This window comes from Paroedura picta, chromosome 2 (assembly GCF_049243985.1).
Source record: "Paroedura picta isolate Pp20150507F chromosome 2, Ppicta_v3.0, whole genome shotgun sequence".
Classification (NCBI taxonomy): domain Eukaryota; kingdom Metazoa; phylum Chordata; class Lepidosauria; order Squamata; family Gekkonidae; genus Paroedura; species Paroedura picta.
This window is the reverse complement of record NC_135370.1, coordinates 67,249,615-67,271,484: the sequence shown is the minus strand read 5'-3', so window position 1 is coordinate 67,271,484 and position 21,870 is coordinate 67,249,615.

Here is a 21,870-nt window from a genome sequence, read left to right as displayed (position 1 = left end):
AGAGAGAGAACAAAACACAGTGGTGTGACTTGGACATCAGTAAGGGTCCTCCCTTTCTTCTTGAACTTCCTTTCTCAGGTCACTTCGACTCCATGGCCTAGTTTCTGAACTGAATTCCCATTCCTGCTAATTCTAAGTTTTATGCTTAATTATTTCCGCCTACAATTTCCCGGTGCTATGGAAGGCCAGACAAAGGAGAAGGGGCTCCCCTGCTTTCTATTTGATCACTCCTGGAATCAGTTTTTTAAAAAATGTAAACCATACTGAGTAAGTAGACTTAGAGCAAGAAATACTGAATATTAGCAAGGAGGATGACCAAAGGAAGTAATGGGAGAGCTTTATAAGCTAAGTGGCAGTAGTTAGAGAATGTAATTGAAAGAAATGCTGTAAGCATCAACAACTGTTGAGAGAGACAGCCTGAGAAAAGTTTGTGTTCGCACTTTATCCAAGATACTAGAAAGTTGCCACCAGTTTATTGGAACACTGAAATCGGTAACTGAAAAGCACAGTTGAATAGAAATGAAAAGGACTGTCTTCAATACACTTTTGGAATGCATGTATAATGCTGAGCCCAGTCATCACCTGACTCCAGAAGAAGCCAGAATTTGAAGTATCCATTCTGGATTCCACAGACAGTGGCCAAAACCATGTGAAGAAAAGCTGACATCGAAGAACTGTGTCTCTCTAGTAACGTAGCAGGAAGGAAGTGCTGTATGTGACATTACCAGGTCAGTTTTCCTTCCTCACAATCCAGTTCACTGGCTGCTGTTCAAAGGGTTTGAGAGAACACTAACATGAGGATGTCATTTGCTTTGGGGCAATCTATATATTTTAAGGCAGGGGTAGTCAAACTGCGGCCCTCCAGATGTCCATGGACTGCAATTCCCATGAGCCCCTGCCAGCAAACCCTGGCAGGGGCTCATGGGAATTGTAGTCCATGGGCATCTGGAGGGCCGCAGTTTGACTACCCCTGTTTTAGGGGATAGCATGGAGATGTCTCCTCATAACATGGTGCTTGAACCTCTGTTCTGTGTGAAGTTCATCAAGGCAAGAAACTGAACCATCCAGGTATGTCTAGTCCAGGACACATGCTATGGATGAAGAAAAAAATATAAAGTGGTCCAGCATTTGGGAAACACCATAGTGGGTTTTTTTTTTTTTTGTAATATGACTGGACTTAGATTGATGGTTGCTTTACCAGCACTCTAATGTTGTAATCCAATATTGTGCTACGAGCAGCATGAATGGGATACAGCTATCCAGAAGGACTCTTGTGTGGTGCTGAATAGGACTTCGAGGCCCATAAAAGCCACAGAGACCACCACAAAGCATTATTGGCCATAAATAAAGGATGCCATGCAGTTGTTGCAAAGCAATTTTGTGTTCTGTTTCCGAGTTTATAAAGACAGTGTAAAAAAAACTGCTTCATTATTATTAGGAGCCGGAGGTCAAAGTAGAAGACTGCATATCTTTTTTGGAGGCCCCAGTCAAACAATTAAAAGCAAAGGCATTCAAATTCCTTTAGCCCATCTCCCATTCTCAACTAAGCCTGATGCTGATTGCAAAAGTATAAAGACATACAGAAATTTTCAATTGGATAATCAAAAACTTCATTTTAGTTACATCTTTAAACTTGCTGATGTGCTTTTTAAATACAATCTCTGCTAAAGTCTATGAGCAGTCACGACATTATGTATGGATTAACAGTAAAACCTATTGTATGCTGGAATGAAACAGGCACTAGGGAGGGCTCCCCTTCAAGTACTCCCCCACCGCCAGCATGGGGAGGAATTTAAAGGGCTTGGGTGATGCAACTGTCATTGTCAGCTGGTAAGTGACCTGCAAAGGTGGGAGGGAACATGCTTCAGCATTTTGAACACTCCAAAGCCGCCTTGCATAGCCGGGACTCTGCCTGGTTCTTTTGTTTGCAAACATTTTAAGCCTGTTCGTTATGTTACTTTTCATGTATTCAAAACCATACAATATAATTGGCAGTGTTCCATGCATTTGCATTCACTCACAGTCCAAAGGGAGTTCTTCTTTCCACTCTTCCCTAAAGATCTGCTGTCACTGCAGTGCTGGCTCAATAGCCAAACATATAAATAATCAATGAGTTAATTAACCAGTCAGTGATTATAAACAAATACTGTACCATTTTCAAAGTCTTACCATTTGGTGTTAATATTGTTTAACAACATTATTTCACACATGCACTGTTTTTGTTTTTAGCAGAATTTTTTGGGATGTATAGTTGTAATGCAATTTAATGATCTCACCTGACCATCCATGACACTGGGGAAAATCATCTCACTGTACAAATGCAAAAATCCCCACAATGCAACAAAACTTCTCCATCACACACACGGTGCAGTTGCAAAACTGTTCAACAGTTGTCTGAGGCAGACAGTGAACAGAGTGAAGGTTCATTTCATGCGTAATCATGGCTGTTACATGCAATATAGTTGCCTATGGCCCACATTCACTATGAAGATTGTGGCATCTCTGGTAAAAACTAAACTTTTCTTGCACTTGCAGTGTGTAGTGAATTATGGAGGTTGCTTGCTACACTTGCAGCAGAGAAACATTTTTCATCTGCAGGCTTGTATTCCACTAAGATGAAAATATCAGGAAGCCTATGTCTTGCGTATAGTAGCAGGCCAGCAATTAAGTATTTTTTTAAGCTAGCTAAAATGCTTTAAAGTGAATATCCTAACCCAAGGAAAATGCACACATGCCAGTTTTCCACTGGTGGGATCATGTGTTCCTCAGTCAGGGCTCCACTCAGCTCTTTTTTCACTATCACAAGAAGAGCATCCAAGTATTAGTACCTTGTTGTTCTGCATAGTTTTGGCCTAGCGGGCCCAGTTGGTTAAGGATTTTCCTCAATTTTGCAGTTTGGGATTAAGAAGACCTGCTCTTGGCTATGTTTCTGGCAGATATTCTGTTTTTTTGTCAGCCCATGGTCCATTCCATGGCATGCAGGGCTATTAAGACAAACACAACAGGTGCTTGCTGTGTTTAGGTAAATCCCAGTATGTGGGTGCCTGCACTATTTGCTGGAAGATCATTACCAAGGCAAGATCTGACCATGCTTTGCAACTAAAGGTGGCTCTTTGGGAGAACCAAGTCTGCTCTACCTGTTTCTTTCCCAGCCCATCTACACAGGAAGAGAATTACAAATGATATCTTTTATTATGTTCATAGAATGGAACAGTTTAGGAAGTCTAGGTCCTTATTCATTCATTAATTCATTTGATTTATAGCTTGCCACTCCTGGGCAAGCTGGCTCATGGTGGGTAACACAATAAAATCCCCACAATAAAACTCCTTACAAAATAATAAAACGTATCCCTCTCAGCAGTGAAAAACTCCTTTCCTCCCCCTACTTAATGAAATGCCAATAATCTCATGCCTCAGGGAACAGTTGGAAAGGGGGTGGGCAGTTCTAGCCCCTTCAGAGGAGGGCCAGATATTGTGCCCTGGCCTCAACCAAAGACCTGTTAGAAGAGCTCCATCTTGCAGGCCCTGTGGAACTGAGAACACTCTGACAGAGCCCTCAGATGTCCAAGGAGCTTATTTCATAAGGTCGCTGCCAGGACCTAAAAGGCTAGGCATACTTCCAGAGGGCCAGGAATTACCAACAAGGAGATATGTTCATCAGACATTATTCCAGTTTTCTTCAGAAACTTAAAGATATTGATTTTGGAAAGGTTGTTCTGCAGTCATTGTTTCAGCAGGAGCTTGTCCCATCTCCTGGTATGCAGCTGACTCATTCAAAACACTCATGCCAACTGTGCCTCCATATTGGCCATCGCCTATACTACGGATCATATTTGTTTAAAGAGTCCTGAAATTCTGGGACCCTTCTCTTATTCCTTGTAAGCAAAAGCCTTCGTAGGATACATCCTACCATTGGCTCCTTCCCTATTATATCTAATTTCATCCAAGTCCTGGTCACTAGGAGGATCTGAACAAAAGCTCCACACTGTTTTGTTCAAATGCTTCAGGGAATTGTGTAATCTCTGAATTAGCCCCCAGGACAAAATAAGATTTAGCTTGGCTCTAACATCAATAGCCAGCCAACCAAAAGATTATCCTGTATGAGCAAGTGTCCCAAATTGCTTTCAATTTATGGTGACCCTATAAATTCATGACCTCTCCTTAACAGCCTTGCTCAGGTTTTACAAACCAAGGGCCATGGCTTCCTACCAAAATATAAACACTACCTACATACATGCATATCCCCCACAAGCCATTAAGTGTGTATTCATCTGTACTTAACAGGATTACGAGCTGGGTATATAAAATGTTAGGCATGTGCTGGCCTGATTTCAGCAACAGCTTAGCAGAAAAAGACATAGAAATTAATATTGTAGTTGGGCTTTGTGAACTCGTAACAGGGACCCACACTCTGCAGAGCTCCAAGGACTTGCTTCCATTAGCTGAGAGTGATTTGGATGCTCAAGAGGCCACCAAGGTTAAGTGCAACCTGGCACACGTAACATGCTGCTCCTTCACAGCCCCCATGACAGCCTGTGACAGCATAATTGTCTTTTTGCACTGGAAACAATGATTGCAGTGGCACTGAAAAGGGCAAATGAGACGGCTGTGTTTCATTAAAAGCCCTCCGTGCAATGGGGGCAGGCGGGGGGGGAGGAGAATCCATATTTCTACACTTACAGCCCATTCTTTAATTAAGATTCAATCCATTCGTTATTGAATGCTCAGGCCCCAACAACCAGGGAGTTTCACCACCACAGTAAATTCCGTAACTCATGCTATAGACCAGCATGAAAAGAAAGTCACCTTGGCTCAAACATTTTTGAAGGTAAAGTCCCAGCTTCTCTATAGCTGGTATTTTAATATTGTACCATGGACCTGGTCAGCGTGGGTGACCACACAGAGTGGGAAGCAGCAGCTACTGTACCTACATAGCACAAAGCCATCTTCAGGTCACTTATCAGGATGCAGCCCAAGCTAGGTCACAGAGCCAGGCTTGTGGCAATAACAACTGTGACATGACTAAGGGCCATTCCATACAAGGGAAATGTAGCACAATCATCACCTGATGCTGACGCTTTAAATTCAGGGTTTCAGACGACGCTGTCAGCCTCCCGCTCCCTCGCACCGCTGATGTTTATTAATGATCTAGATGAGGGGGTGGAGGGACTACTCATCAAGTTTGCAGATGACACCAAATTGGGAGGACTGGCAAATACTCCGGAAGATAGAGACAGAGTTCAACAAGATCTGAACACAATGGAAAAATGGGCAAATGAGAACAAGATGCAATTTAATAAAGATAAGTGTAAAATTCTGCATCTGGGTCAGAAAAATGAAAAGCATGCCTACTGGATGGGGGATACGCTTCTAGGTAACACTGTGTGTGAACGAGACCTTGGGGTACTTGTGGATTGTAAGCTAAACATGAGCAGGCAGTGTGATACAGCGGTAAAAAAGGCGAATGCCATTTTGGGCTGTATCAACAGAGGCATTACACTAAAATCATAAGATGTCATAGACCCACTGGTCAGACCACACCTGGAGTACTGTGTGCAGTTCTGGAGGCCTCACTTCAAGAAGGACGTAGATAAAATTAAAAGGGTACAGGGGAGAGCGACGGGGATGATCTGGGGCCAAGGGACCAAGCCCTATGAAGATGGTTGAGAGACTTGGGAATGTTCAGCCTGGAGAAAAGGAGGTTGAGAGGGGACATGATAGCCCTCTTTAAGTATTTGAAAGGTTGTCATTTGGAGGAGGGCAGGATGCTGTTCTCATTGGCTGCAGAGGAAAGGACACGCAGTAATGGGTTTAAACTACAAGTACAATGATATAGGCTAGATATCAGGAAAACATTTTTCACAGTCAGAGTAGTTCAGCAGTGGAATAGGCTGCCTAAGGAGGTGGTGAGCTCCCCCTCAATGGCAGTCTTCAAGCAAAGGTTGGATACACACTTTTCTTGGATGCTTTAGGATGGTTAGGGCTGATCCTGCGTTGAGAAGGGGGTTGGATTAGATGGCCTGTATGGCCCCTTCCAACTCTATGATTCTATGATTCTATGTCATTACATCTGCTGACTTGTAGCTATAGCAGTATAATTGGGAAAAGTACATTCACCTGGCAGATGCCACAAGTACCCGCCAAGTTAAAGTGAGGAGCGACAGCAGTATTTGTAATGCTAGGGAGTTGTCCCTCTCCTCCTCCATCATTTCCGGGGATGGGACTGTTTTTTAAAAATGGGGAATGCCTTGTAGCAACGAATACTCACTAGTCTCACCACAATCTAGCCCTTTGCTGTGCAAAGATTATTTTCAGCATGTGCACAAAGTGCACTATTGATCCCAATTTACAATGAAGCCCCCCCCCCTTCTTTTTTGTTTGTGAATGGCGGGAAAGAACAGTGAGCCGTGGGTTAAGTTTGGTCAAAACACTCTGATATATGAGCAACGAAAATGCCCCCTCTGTTTTCCGTCTAGGGTTGACAGGTCCCCTCTGACCGCTGGCAGGGGATGGTGGCTGGGGTTGCCAGATCCAGGCTAGGTAACTGCCGGGGGAGGGCAGAGACCTCGGGTAGAATGTCACTAAATCAACTCTCCAAGGCATAAATTTTTCCCAGGGGAAACGATCCCTCTGCAAATGAGCTGTAATTCCAGGGGATGAGGGAGATGATTTCCACCTAGAGGCTGCCATCCCTATTTCCTTCACATTGTGTGGATATGAGAGAGATTAAGGTATTGGGAGAAAAAAGCAGAAGTGGATTTTTTAAAGATTACTTGTGCAACTGTGAATGAATGAATATTCGTTGCAATGATTAATTCTGGTTTAAAAAAATATTAAGGGAGGTTGCCGCTGGGCTCTGTGCACACGAACAGTGCTGATTGGTTGTCAGAAGTGATTGGCATGCTCAAGCTGGGGGCAGTACTGCAGGTTTGTAGCGCACTCCTTGCTCCTCAACTGTAAACCAGAAGCAGGTGAGGAATTCTGGAAAAGGAGCAATAACACTATGAAAACAGAGATAAACGTCAGGTGTGAAATGACAGTAAGACGCTACAAAGAATAGTGCTGGACCAAACAGCGCTGATCACAGTTTTCTCCCAGCTGTGCAGAATGGCCCTCAGTATCAGCATGCATCTGTCCCACCTTTCCTCCAAGGACCTCAGAGTGCTTCCTCTTCCTTTCATTTTATCCTCACAACATATTTTAGTTTGATGGATACATGCAATCTGAACAGCAACATTTGGTTTGTGTTAAATATTTTGTTAGAGATATGTTTTACCATAATATGTGGCTGTTTCATAAAGTGGACAATGTAATGGAAGTACTGTTTTACATATTGGAGCACAGGGAGAGCTCTAACTAAAAAAAATAGCAAAGCTGTTGTGAATTGAACTAAAGCACCAGAGACAAAGAGTTATCTGTATTCACATTAATCTGAATCTAGAACGAAATTGTAATATTTTGTGTAGGGTGACAGGATTTTTTGTTCGTGAAGTACCTGTCTTCATAATGTAAAAATATGAAACCCAAGTCAACACAAAGGAAGAACATCAAACACAACTTCAATCAATATTTCAGTCTATGCCTTTTCAAAGATCTAAAACAATGCTTCTGCATTTTACCTTCTCTGCTCTCTACTTTCTAAAAGTCATTTTGTACATAAGAAATTTTGCATGAAAGATCGATGATCTGAGGTCTGATGCAATATAAGAAAGTTTCATGTGATGTGGACAGAGTAAGAGCAGGAACTGCACAACGAATGACTCCCGGCTGGCAAACTGGACAGCACCTCACTATATCAAGTAGGCATGGAATCTGACAGTTCTTAGATTTATACCAAGGGCACCTTATGCCTAAATATGTACAAATGGAGAGAGGGAAATACAATTTACATTCCAGCAGACCCAGACAACAGATAATGAGTATAGTAAAGTCAAACTGCAAAGTTTTCTGCCTGATGTTGTGCACAACTGGACCTCTTGCAAAATGTGTCTTGGCAGCCTCATGTCTCAGTCGTGTATTTTCAAATTGCAGACACATTAATGCCTAAACAGCAAGTGCAGCAGAAAGCAACAGAACAATTGTGGAGGATAGAACATAAATTATTTATAATTCTTGAATGTTCATCAATTCTCGCAGCCAATGTCTTTTGGGATAGATGTGCACTAGCTATGTCCTGCCAAATTGCCTCCAGCCTCCTAGCTAGTACGTGGGGGCATACAAGAGGTCCAACAAACCAGTTGTTTTCTGACTGACTGCAGGAGGACTGCAAAAACAGAAAACTTGTCAAGCTCTTAGTAGATCATAATACAAGGACAGTGGATGTCGTTCAATTTGTAGGAAGGAGAATATAGTACATGGCTACAGTAGACTAGTAGTGTACTTACAAAACATCACAAATGTTATTTTATGCTAAGCAGAGTTGCTATCCAGGCATGTAATGTTAGAGCTGATTGTTCACAGCTCTGTGTGGACTCAAGTAGAAGTCCTTTCTAATCCTGCTACCAGAGATTATTTAATTGCCGATGCCAAGTAATCTGGGGCCTGAGAGAAAGTAAGAGCTCTGCAGTGAATTACAACTCATCCTCAAATAGGGGAAAGCCAGAAACATTTATGTGTAGAAGGAACCCCCGATCCCAAAGGTATTTTGGTAAGAGTAGTCCCCCCCCCCCAGGCCTATTAAAAGGCACAAAATAATCTGGAAGTTATTCTGGATATATTTTTCTGACAAAAATCTATACATACATATGAAAAGTGGGGCTTTAAAAATCTGCCCTTCAAAATGTCCTATCATTGACAGCCTTGCTTGGGTCTTCTAAACTGAAGCATGTGGCTTCCTTTATTGAGCAATCCATTGCGTATTGTGTCACTATTTTTTGCTCTCGCTTTCGACTTTTCCTACCTTGTTGCCTTTTCCAGTGACTCTTGTCTTCTCATACTGGGACCGAAGTACATCAGCCTCAGTTTAGTCATTTTAGCTTCCAGGGAGAGTAAAGGCTTGATTTGATCTAGAACACATTTGTCTTTTTGATGGTCTGTGGTATCCATAGATCTCCTCCAACCTCCATAGATCTCCTCCCGCTTACAAATGAATCAACTTATCTCCTTCAACCTCAGCTTACAAATGAATCAACTTATTTCCTGTTAGCTTTCTTTACTGTCCAACTTTCATACCCATACATAGTAAAGAATCATACTATAGTTCGAATTATCTTTATCACCAGCATCACATCCTTAAAGATCTTTTCGACTTCCTTTTCGACAATGGGGCTTCCTGTCCCATTGTCAATCTCCTTCTGATTTCTTGGTTGCAGATCTCCCTTTTGGTTAATGATGGAGCCAGAGTTCAGAAAATGGTTTACTGTCAGGCCTTAAAGCAGTGTTCCTCAGTAGTTCTCACTTGTGGTAGCCAAGGTAAATATGGATGATCTCCATTTGGGAATGCATTCTCACCATCAGCCTTCCTAATCAGTCACTGCTCATTGTCGCATGACTCACTGATACAGCCAGTCAAGAGCATTTAATAATTCATAGATCGATAGAGCTAATTCAGCACTATGTCTCCCCGTTTCGCAGGTCCTTTCTGCTGCTGCAAGCTGGTAACACTGAAGGCTTCACAAGACAGAATGTGGACTGGAGTGTAAATCAAAGAGGTCATTGCAGGCAGCATTATGATGAAATGGTCCCTGTTTTCCAAAGGAAGATAAGGGCCATAGAAAAGTGGGTCCCTGGAGAGCAGCAGGTAATTCTTATCGATGTTCTTCAGCAACTAAAACATTACTCAAGATAAACCCAGTGAGCAGATTTTAGGAACCAAGCCATAAATCTGCCTTTATAAATGTGATCATGCAATGACATCTGTTTGTAGTCGTTATGAATGATGGGCTGTAGTCCAGAAATCCACCAGCCTGAGGTTCATGATAAAGCAAGGCTCTTTAGAGGCAAGGATAATTGTGCTCAAAGTAAACATAGTACCAGGAGATGGATGAGCCACAGGTCCATAATAGGTGGACCAAAGATGCTCTGCTTTGCTTCGTTGTCCACAGCAGCTGAAATTCATGCAGCACAATATTTGGTGCCTTGATAATCGCTAACTTAATGATTTTCCATTAATAGCATTCCTTGAGGTTACATTACCTACTTGCATTTCAAATATGCATATTAACTGTTCCCTTTTCTGTCTTAACGACATTCACTGCTTATTAACCATGCTGTAACAGCTCCCCAGGTCACTCCTTGCCCCAAAAGTTTCAGAAAACTAATGGCCTAACTACCTCCCTGGCCATTTTATCTCAAGAATTGCTTATTATTGCTTATAATTGTCTTCATTTATTTTAGCAATCTGTTCTTGGAATTCTGTTTTTGCTCCCCTTAATGTCAATTTACATTTATTATGCTAGAATAATAAATTCTGCTCCTATCTGATGCATAGAGTTATCACTTACAGAGATTTATACCCTGTAAATTTCATTAGTCTTCAAAACTGGACTTGAATTTTGTTCTGCTGTTATAGACCCATGCTGCTACCCACTTGCTCCTTTCTGTTTACTTCTTTTTGGGGAATTTTCCCACTTTTTAAAGAAAGTCCTTTTGCCTTTTCTGGCTTCCTAATTCGGAGAGGAAATATAAATCTAGAAACGGAGCAGGCAGGAGTTTGAAAGAGACAGTAAGCCATCCCTCTCCCCCCACCCACCTACCCATGTAGGAACCCAGGAAATGAAGGCTGGATGAAGAGAGTTGGCAGTAGTAGTAGCCCATAAAAACCATTAATTATACAAAATAATTTGCCCCCATCTTTGAATATATTGATATTTCATTTATAACCAGCTTTTCTCCATAAAGGGGACCCAAAGGCACTTGCATTATTCCCCTTCACTCCACTGTATTTTCACAACAGCCAGTGAGGCAGGTTGGACTGAGAATGTGTGACTGATCCAAAGTCATCCAGTGAGCCTACATAACAGTCTTAAGATTTGGGGTCCCCCATAACATAGTCTGAAACCGCAGCCACTGTAGCACACTGGATTTGTAGGCTGGCCACTATTGAACAGTAGCAAGGAGCCAGGCCTGAGTGAATATGCAAACTGGGTGGTAGCAAGTAACCTGGTAGTTGCTGCCTCAATATGACCATTTATGCACTGGAGGTTTCATGCCTGGCTGCAGGCTGGAGTTTTAGTCAAGGCAGGTTGCTCCACCTCTTCCTGCACCGACATGAGGGAGCATTTGGCCCAGTGCACCTCATCCGCCCCCAATTTGTGCTCCTGCACGGGAGCTGGGGCAGTGAAGTTCCCATTGCATAAAGGGTCTATGTCTTCTTTCAAAGGCCAAAATAGTCCTGGAAATGACCTGGCTATATCCCCCTGCACTTTACTGACAGAAACCAAGGTTTGGAGGCTGGTAATATTGTTGTTCTAGGATAGCAATGTCCAATGAGGACATTCATGCTTTAGGGCATTTTTGCACATCTAAAATGATATTACATGATATTACAACTATGGCAAGGAGGACCCAAAGATGTCAGTTACTCTAGCCTCAACCAAAGTCCTGGCAGCAGAGCTCCATCTTGCAAACCCTGTGGAACTGAGAAAGCTCCTGCAAGGCCTTGAGCTTTTCGAGGTGCTCATTCCATCAGGTTAGGAGCAGGACCAAAAAGGCCCTGGCCCAAGTCAAGGCCAGATGCACCTCCCTTGGGCTGGGAACCACCAACAAATTTGCACCTGCAGAGCAGAAGGCCCTGCAGTGAGCATAAAGTATAAGGCAGTCCCTCAAATATGTGGGACCCAGATGACAGATGGCCTTGAAAATCAAAACCAAAACCTTAAACCTGATCTGGAACACAACTGGCAACCAGCTGCCTCAGCAAAGGATGGATGTGGACCCTCCAAAATGTCCCTGTGAGGACTCTAGTGGATGCATTCTGGACCAGCTGCAGCTTCCAGGTCAAGGACAAGGGGAGGCTCACATAGAGCAAGTTACAGAAATCAAGCCTAGAGGTGACCGTAACATGGATCACTGTGGCTAGGTGCTCTGGGGACAGGTAGGGGGCTAGTAGCCTTGCCTGGCATAGATAGAAAAATGCTGTGTGGGCTACTCTAGTGTCCTGCACCTCCATCTAGAGGGAGGTGTCAAAGGTCACACCCAAATTCCTGGTCTTGGGTGAGATCTTAAGTTGCACCCCAGACTGCTTGGGAAGGTACACTTCCTGATCTGGCCACTTCCTTCCCAACCACGGGACCTCCATCTTGCAAAGGTTGACTTTCAGGTGACTCTGCTCCAAGTACCCAGTTACTGCTTCCAAACATCTGGCAAATGTATCTGGAGCGAGTCTGGGCGGCTGTTCATCAGGAGATAGAGCTGGGTGTCATCTGCATATTAGTGACAATGGATTTTTACACCTCCCTCCCAGCAAGCTGGCACAGAATGGTATACAAAAATTATAAAATACACAATCACAGAAGATAAAATTACATTTTAAATTAATTTCAATAAACAATGACAGGTCAATACAGATTAAAAACAGCAGTGATACTGCCGTAAACTATCTTTGATACTGCCGCAAATTATCTCCCAGTAGTTCAGGATGATTTGGGAGTGCATCAATACATAGACAGATGGACAGATGAGTGACTACATGAATGGATGGGGCCATAAACAGGTAGGTAGATAGTTGTTAGTTTTGGCCCCAACCCAAAGAGAGCAGGGGGGAATAGGGAGTGGGGCAGCAGAAGCAGTGCAGGAATAGGCTGTAGGGATGCTATTCCTGCATATTCCTGTGCTGCTTTCTGCTGCCAGGGCACAAAAATGTGCCCCTGTCTGGAAGTAGCCTGTGAAGACCCTGGTATTAGGAAACCTCTGGACAACTGAGTACTGGTCAGGATTGCAATTGTGCCCCAGCCAAGTGGATTGCTCAACATCAACAATGGTTGAAACATATACTAAGGGATTAAATGTTCTTAACCATGAGCTACTAAGGCTTCCCTGCCATATATGAGCAAAATAACAGTATCCATTTCAGTAGATACACTTGAACTCTGACAAATGTTTCATAGGATATACCTCATCTTCTTCATTGTGTCCTCTTTCATTTTCCCAGGCTGAAAAAATATTGTCATTTCCAAACAACCCTGCAACTCACAAAACATTTGATGTCCTTCCTCGCATCTAAAATATCATCATGTCTGTGGGGATTGTAGTATTACCTCTGGTTTACTAAAGTCTCTCTGTATGCCTACATTGCCCCCACTCTATCCTTAAAATGTTCATACAAAAGCCGAAAGTGATCAGAGCAGCTTTAGACTTCTTTTAAATTTAAAGGGGGGGGAGCGCTAATGGAAATATGCTCAAGAACACACTTAACAAAAATAAAAAGTCGTCATCATGATTAACAAGAATATGACATGGGCGATAGTTTAAAATGTCTCTAACCCACCCAGCACTGGGGGGGGACTCCATCTGTTCTGGACCTACTAGAGTGTCAGGTGACAAAAGGAGGGGGAAGTTAATATAACACCCATTAAAGACAATTCTGCATACAAAGAGATATGTCATAAGGCTGAATGTAACAGTCCTGTGAACCTCCCTAAAGATCCCTAACAAAGGCTAATTTCAGAGGTTTAAAAGTCTGATTTGGTTTGTCAAGTTCATAGTTGTCCTGTTTAAATTATGTTTACCGTAGCTGAATGAGTACCGCAGCTGAATGGGACAAAATAACGCATCCAAATCATGGTGCAGTATTATATGGGTTATGGGGGATAAAATTAAGATGACAGCTGTCTGTGCTGTATCAAGTATGAAATTGAACAAAGGCCTTTCCCCCGTTTCTGAAGCTGTCAGTCTGTCAAACTACAGGAAAAAAATAACCACCCACTCTTTTCTCTTGTATCTTTACTTAAAGGAATACATTGTTCAATTTAAAATTACTAAGTGCAAGTGATCCATATACCTGTGGGCCAAATTGTATACTTCCTACACAGGACAAATAGCTTAGCTGCTGATTAAGTTCCTTCTCCCCCAAGTTCTAACCAACCCAATACAACTAGCACCTTGCCACTGCTATTTGCCAATTAAACATCACATCACATTCAACCCATAGGCTGAAGGCTTTCCATGCCAAGGGGCAGCTTCTAAAGAATTTCAATGAGGTATGTGATTAGCCCAACTTAGCTTGAGCACATCAGAGTCTGGAAGCTAAACAGGGTTAATCATGGTACTTAGATGGGAGACCACCAAGAAAGACAGCAGAGATCAGTTCTAAATGTATTCTGCTGTTATGGTGTTAGAAGCAGGAATTTTTTAAAAGTAAAATTAGTAATATTGTTAATAAATTAGTAACACTGCCTACTAAAACTAAAGTTATTGCTTACACTAGCCAAAAGCTTGACACGGTATGGCTGGGCCTACATTACTGTGATTGGGAACAAAGTCAATGAAAAGCATGTGGAATAAACGTGTCAACTGCTAGTAATACCTCTGACTCACTGGGTGATCATGGGCACAAAGCTCCATCAGTGAGGTTAACAATTTTGCCCAAATTTGTTGCAGTCACTGAATTAAACATTGAAACACCTTTGAACAGTGGGGAAAAGGCTCAAAGATGAATACTTATTTTGAATCAGCAGTGAAACAGAGAACTTTTCTGCCTTGGACTTCCCATAGCAGCCTCCTGATCTCCACCAAATGTTGCACCTGTGAGAACAGGAGACATGTGTGTGTGGGGGGGGGGAGGTCAGCAGGAGGTGGGAACTACCAATTGAATCTAACCCAAAGGAATGCACAGCAATGCAGCATTAATTAACAACAAATAAGCTAGCTGACCAATAACATACAATCTTAGGTCATAAAAATAAATAAGGAGCTCAGCGGATTTGTAAAGACTATCAGAGCATCATGCACAGTTCTAGACCATCTGTCACTTTTCCCTGACAGCAACCAGCACAAGACGGTTCAGAAAATAGCTGCAAAAATATAAAGCAATCACCTATGAAGTGTATGTTTTTCAAAAGAAACTGGATCTCACATTTTATTCAACCTACTTCCCAACAACTTGCAAAAATCTGCGACCTGAAGCTGCTTCAGGTGGCAAATCCCTTCAGCAAAAGTGTTTTTGCCAGCTGTCGCTTTGCCTATGGTCTCTGCGCAAATGAGAAGGAAGAAATGCCTTAATTCCAAAGTTCGCCCCCTCCCTTAAATACATCTTTCCCTTCATTTCACAAATTGCCTTCCAGGCCCGTATTTGCAATGACAACATTGTTCCTTGATCTGGGGGTTGTGTGATTGCATACCATCTATAACAAGTGCTGGCACAAGAAATGGTTTCATTATTCCCTACAAACGTATGTGTGGGGGTGGAAGTGAGTGGAAATAAAAAGAGAAACACCCCCTTTTTATTCAAGTGTATCGCTGACTTTGCAGAACACAGGAGGTCAGGATAGCAACTGCCAAAGCACAGTGGTGTGGGAAAGGCAGCAAGAAAGAAAAGAGCCAGATTAAAGCCAAGATTAGGGATGAAGGAAAATATACATAATTGTGTAATGGAGGCACTATATAAGCATATTATCTGTGTTTTGTTCAGACCAACAAATTTTTCCCATCAAAACTGAGCTCTGGAAAAAATGACTGTTTGTGCTTGATCCAAAGTCAGGGCATTTCTGCACATCAGAAAAAAATAGCGTTACACCAGCTGAATGGCCTAGCACTAAATAATATCACGCCTCCAAGTCCCTCCTCTACTTTGTGCTGTCTCACTTTTCTCTGCCGCCTTTTGGCGCTTCTCACAAATACTGATGGAAATGGCAGAAGAGAGCAACACGCTTTACACGTGACTCTCTTCTGCCTGTCAATCAACCCAGGCAGCCAATTCCCCGTTCTCCATGTTTTAAAGGTCCCGCAATGCCCGATATTTTTTTTTTAATTCTCATTTCTCTGTTTAAACATCTATGCATATAACTTTTTAAAATTAATCTTGTTCCTGATTTGGGAGGGAGAGATTTTAGAGAGGCATGCTTTGTGTTACAACTTTTTTTTGGGGGGGGGGGGAACTATTTCTGGCATAGCCTGCACAACTGTCTGCCTATTCGTTGCTCCTGTAAGTTAGCCATTTTAGAAAGAAATTCCCATCCCCAGGAACAAGGGAGAGGGTGGCGGGTGCAAGGGCGGGACAAGGCAGGCACCTTTAGCACGTTTGAGCCTCCATACCTTCCCTCTGCTGGTTACCTGCTGGTTGCTCCCTTAGCTAGAGCTAAATAGGCTGGATAATCCACTTTATGTGATTCCCCAACTAGCGCTTTAAAATGGAGGATATAGCCAGCCAGTTACCACCCAGATGGTGGATGTTGCTGATGTCATATGGAGGGACTGGAATATAATGACTACATAAGGTAAGCATTTCACTACATTTAAAGGGTGTGGAAATGCCCTCAGTTGTTCAGTTGACTGATAAATCAGTAATGTCACAAAGCCACTATCTATTCCCCAGAACTGCTTTTTTCACATTTTTAAATTATTTGTCTTTTTTGTACATTTTTTTAAAACCAAACAATCAGTTAGGTAAATAACTGAATTCTACTTGGCTTAACAGAGATTCATACGATACTTTAAAAATGTAAAGGTGATTAAGGAAGTAAGCCTACATATGTCCCATGTTACTCAAGGGAACTTACACCCAGAAATGTGTCCTTAAATGTGTGTGTTCAAAATAAATGCACAAATCAGCATTTGGTTTGTTTAATGCACAGAGAAGGCAGGACAGCAGAATATGAATCAATCTGTGAGAGTGATTTTTTTCCCTCATACCTCCCCCCCCCCCCAAAAAAAAAGCTTTGGGGGGAAGGCAATTTTTGATTTAAAAAAGCAGCAGGAGAAAGGCTTTAAATATCCACTCTGCCTGGTGCCAGTTTTCACCATAAAACTGTAACCATAACAACCGCATTCTACTTCAAAATAGCCACAAAACCAGGAATTACGCAGAACCTGTAGAAGAAGAAGAAGAGTTGGTTCTTATATGCCGCTTTTCCCTACCCAAAGGAGGCTCAAAGCGGCTTACAGTCGCCCTCCCATTCCTCAGGAATGTAGTGAATGTAATGAAGGAATGTAGTTCCTTCATTGGGAGTAGATTCAGTTGGGTTGCCGTGTTGGTCTGCAGCAGCAGAACTAAGTTTGTATCCAGTGGCACCTTTAAGACCAACAAAGTTTTATTCAGGATGTAAGTGTACGTGTGCATCTAAGCTTATACTTCAAATGAAACTTTGTTGGCCTTAAAGTAAGGTGGCCAGTCCCGCCTTTGGGGCATTTGCCCCGCGTCACGCAGCATGCCAGGCTCAAGAGGCCCCCGTGCAGGTGCCCGGGCTCCAGGGCACGGTGCCACCATTCCCGCCGGAGCCCGCTGCTGTAGGAAACTTTTTACTACCCGAAGAAGTCACGGCTTATTTCCCGGCCAGCTCTGCTGCCACCTGCTCGGGGAGCCTTTTCCTGCGCGCCTTCCTACCTCCTCCTCCCTTTAAAGATGGATCCGTCTGCCGGGCTCTTCCCGGGCCGCTGCCACCCTTCTTGAGGCCAGTTGGGGAGGGGGGGAGGGGGGAGGGGGGGAGGGGGGAGGGGGGGGAGGGAGGGGGGCCCACCGCCACTGCTGCCCTTCTTGAGCCCAGTCGTGGGGGTGGGGGAGGGGGAGGGGGAGGGGGAGGGAGGGGGAGGGGCGCATCCTGCCTTAGGTTCCCTTAATTCTGGTCACTTTACCTTAAAGGGACCACTGGACTTAAACGTTATTCATTTGGGAAGATAGAATTGACAGCTCTGGGTTGTCAGATTCCTGGAGATTTGGGGTTGAAACCTGGGAAGGCTGTTGGCAGAGTTTAAATATGCAGGGGTTCAAGCACAAGCTTTGTTGAGAATTGAAATAAGTGTAAAGAGATACAGGACAGAGTCTAACTGTTCTTCATTCTTTGTCTGGTCACAGTCAAAGAGGAAATGTGCTCAAAGGAGCAGGAATTCTCTAATTGAACCGGTCAGGATGCAGGAGGAGATTATTTGAAAAATACTAGGAAGTTCCTAAGTACATCCCTGATGCCCCCTGCAGAATAATCTTCATATCTCTTTGAATCATGCACACAACATATCTCCCATATTTCAACACCCCTAGTGAGTGAGTATAGTCCTTCAAGTTCATCTTCAGTAGCTGGAGGAGGCCCCGAGGTCATCCACCCACTGGGACTTTCCCCAGTGGTCTTAATGGCCAATCTACCCCTGATTGTAATACTGACTGCTTTTTTTTATATAGCTGTGTATATACTATTCCAAGGGAAGGGGAATAAAAGTATCTTTCACTTCATTACTGAGTTTTATTACAGCCACAAACTAGGTGGGCTCATGCAGTGGCAAATCTAACACCTATAGATCCCAAATATTTATTTGCTCCCAATATAGCTTTCTTACTGATTTATAGGCATTAATTTCATTCTCTGAAAACTTGTTGGAACTAGAATTTCCTAATATAGGCCCAGAGCAATTTTTACTCTAATACTTGTACGTAATATGCAGTACAACAGCTTTATTATCCATGCTACATTTCAAGGAGGCCTATAGAATCATGTAAAAATAAGGATGGAGGGGAAATGTGCTATTTTAGAACAGAAGCTAAAATTTTGCTGTTCAGTTTTAAGTCTGCAAGACAGTTTTATACTGGATGTTTACTGATGTGTAATCTATGCACGGTCTATGCCATTCCACATATTCCTTGTGGATTGCCTGAACAACAGTGTGCAAAAAACAGCGAGCTGCAGGCCAGCACTATTGCTGGTACAGTGATCACTAACACATGCGTGATGTCACAAATTGTGATGATGTTGCCAGATTGTCCTGTAGAACATAATTCCAAGAAGGGTTAGACCAATGACTAGGCAACCTAGACAATTACCTAGGGTGCCAGATTTTGAATGGCACCTAAATGAAATGGGAGCTTCCTATACTGGCTTGAACCAGCATCTAGAATCTCTATACCAGTTGCTTTCCATCTTCTTTAATTGTCATGATGAAGTGGGTAGCTTTTGAAGAGCTTATCTGTTTTCACATTGTTAATCTTGAATAACCAACAAATAATCCATTTTAGATAACCAATTCATTTTAGATGTCACATTTTTTTCTCTATGGGGGAGGGAGAACCAAAGTTCACTCAGGGCATCAAAGAACATTTTGCCCCATGCTGATTCTGGTTTTCAGATACACAACAGAAGGGAGAACTGTGGGAAGAGGCTTACCAGTTTCTCTTTCTCCTGCTGCTGGGGTTGCAAGCCCCTGGGTGTGAGTCCAAGCGAGTCTATGGCTTGCAGCCCATCACCTTGGTCTTGATAGACAAAGCCACTGGATACCTGCCAATGATGTGCAACATACTTTTCATTTTTTGTTTTCATACTGTGTTTTATTTAAACTTGATTACACAATTTTTGTAAGCCACTTTGGGTCTCCACTGGGTGGGGGAAGAGTGGAATAAAAATACATTTAATTAATTTGAATTGGAACTAAACTGCTTCCACCGGAGTAGCCCTATCAAAGCCAATTTAATAAAAGTTACCAAATTGGGAATGGAGAGTTCAGGTAAATAAAATAAATCTCACACGGGGAGGGGGGGGTTAGTTGCCAGGAAAGGCTAGTTAAAGTCAAGGTGAAATAGTAGGGGGCTTTTTGCACGGCTTCAAAATCGCACAATGGTTGCTAATTGGAAACGCTATTGATTTGCCTTAACACACGACGTCGTAGACAATCTGCAACACTCCTGAAACCGATCAGCAAAAAGCGCTTCGTTGTAGCGCTTTCAGGGGAATCCCAAAAAGTGGATTCACCCTCCGGAAAGCGCTACACTCTTGCAAACAATCTGTAACACTAGCGATAAAGACCTGTGCGTTACCATTGTTGCGGTTTCTTCAAAGTCCCTCCTCCTGAGCCTGTCCTCCAAACTTCCGGCGAAGCGATCGCCATTTTTTTTTCTCCGAGCGAGCGGGGATAAACGCACCAGCGAGCCTCTTTCTGTTTAGAGGCTTCCCTGGCTTCAGTCCTTTACCTTTAGTCACTAAGCACAAACCACATTAAAGCCCGTTTGCTGAAATAAAGTCCCTTTATTTTTTACACATTAATTCAGCCGAAAATCGGGCCCGTGAGAGGGGGGGGGATTTTTTTTTTATCACTCGAGGCAGCGTGGCAACGATCATACGATCAAACGACAGCTCACATTAGGCAGCTGGATGGGTCTCTCCGTTGCAACGAATCTACCTAGATTCGTTGCTATGGGTCTGTTTTTTTTTTTTTTAAACCTTTCTTAAAGGGAAAGGGGCTGTTTGGGAGCATGCTAACGGCTGCCCATTGGCTGCTTGACGGCCAGGGGTGGGACGAGCTTGGCAATAGCACTTCCTTTCTAGCGATTTCTGCCAAGACCGGAAGCCTGTGGGAAACACTAAAAAACGCAACTGATTCCACTACAAAGGCAGGTATGCATAACGACGAATTCCACTATTTTAAATGGCGATTTTTCATTCCGCAAACAATTTGCAACAAAGATCCCCGTGCGTAAAGGCCCTAGGTGTAGCTGTACCCTAAACTAGAGGAGGTGTGTAGGTCTGAGTGGCTTTTCCAAGTCTCCACCATGTCCATTAGCATTTATTTTATTGTGACATTACATGGAAGGCTACCCAAAAACCTTGACCTAACCTTGCCTTCACTGGGATCAAACTTTGTTCTGTTGCTTGAGACTAGCACAGTTATCCACCGGAATATATCATAAGAGTTTTTCCCCCTAACATATCATAAAGAATTCCTCACTAAATGACTAGCTTAGAGCATGTCCTGCAGCACCATCTAGCAGGCTGATCTAAAAAGTAAGATGTGACTGGCTTTTGCACTGATATTGTTCAGTGTTTGAATGATGGAACCAAGAGGCACTTAAAGAAATCCACAAGCCCCACCTCAGACACCAGCTACTGAGTACTCCACACTTTTCTGAAACCACTTCTTATATTATACTACAGATGTGGGATCCCAAGGATTTTTATTATCTGTTGGATCACCTAAACCCATATATGCTCACAAGCTAGCTCTGATTCTCAAATTGGTGTCCAGTCCTGCTTTATGATATAGATTCCTGAGGACATGAGGGAGGCCCCAGCTTTGCAGAAATTCCACAAGTTCTGTAAGGCCAGTCCTTTTATTTATTCATTCAGTTTATATACCACCCCTCACTATGACAAGCTTTTGGTGACTTGAGAGTAGAGATTAGTTATTACAATGGCACAAAAAGTTTGCTCTGTTCTTGTTGTTTGAATTGTATTTTTATGAAATTAGCAAGATATAAATATTTAAAATAAATAAACTTAGAATCATAGAATAATAGAGTTGGGAGGGACCTACTGGGTCATTTAGCATAACCCCTCGCACAGTGCAGGACACTCACAACCATATTGCTCATCCACCATAACCTACCACCCACTTGAACCTTCACAGAATCAGCCTCTTTATCAGATGGCTATGCAGCCTCTGTTTAAAAATTGCCAAAGATGGAGAACCCACTACCTCCTGATGAAGCCTGTTCCACTGAGAAACCGTTCTGTCAGGAACTTCTTCCAGATGTTTAGACGGAATTTCTTTTGAATTAATTTCATCCCATTGGTTCTAGTCTGTCCCTCCGGAACAACTCCGCCCCATATGGCTGCCTTTTAATTACTTGAAGATGGCTATCAAATCCCCTCTTAGTCATCTCCTCTCAAGGCTAAGCAGACCAGGCTTCCCCAACCTTTCTTCATATGCCTTGGTCTCCAAACTACTCACCATCTTTGTTGCCCTCTTCTGGACACGCTCCACTTTGTCTACAACCCTCTTCAACTGGGGTGCCCAAAA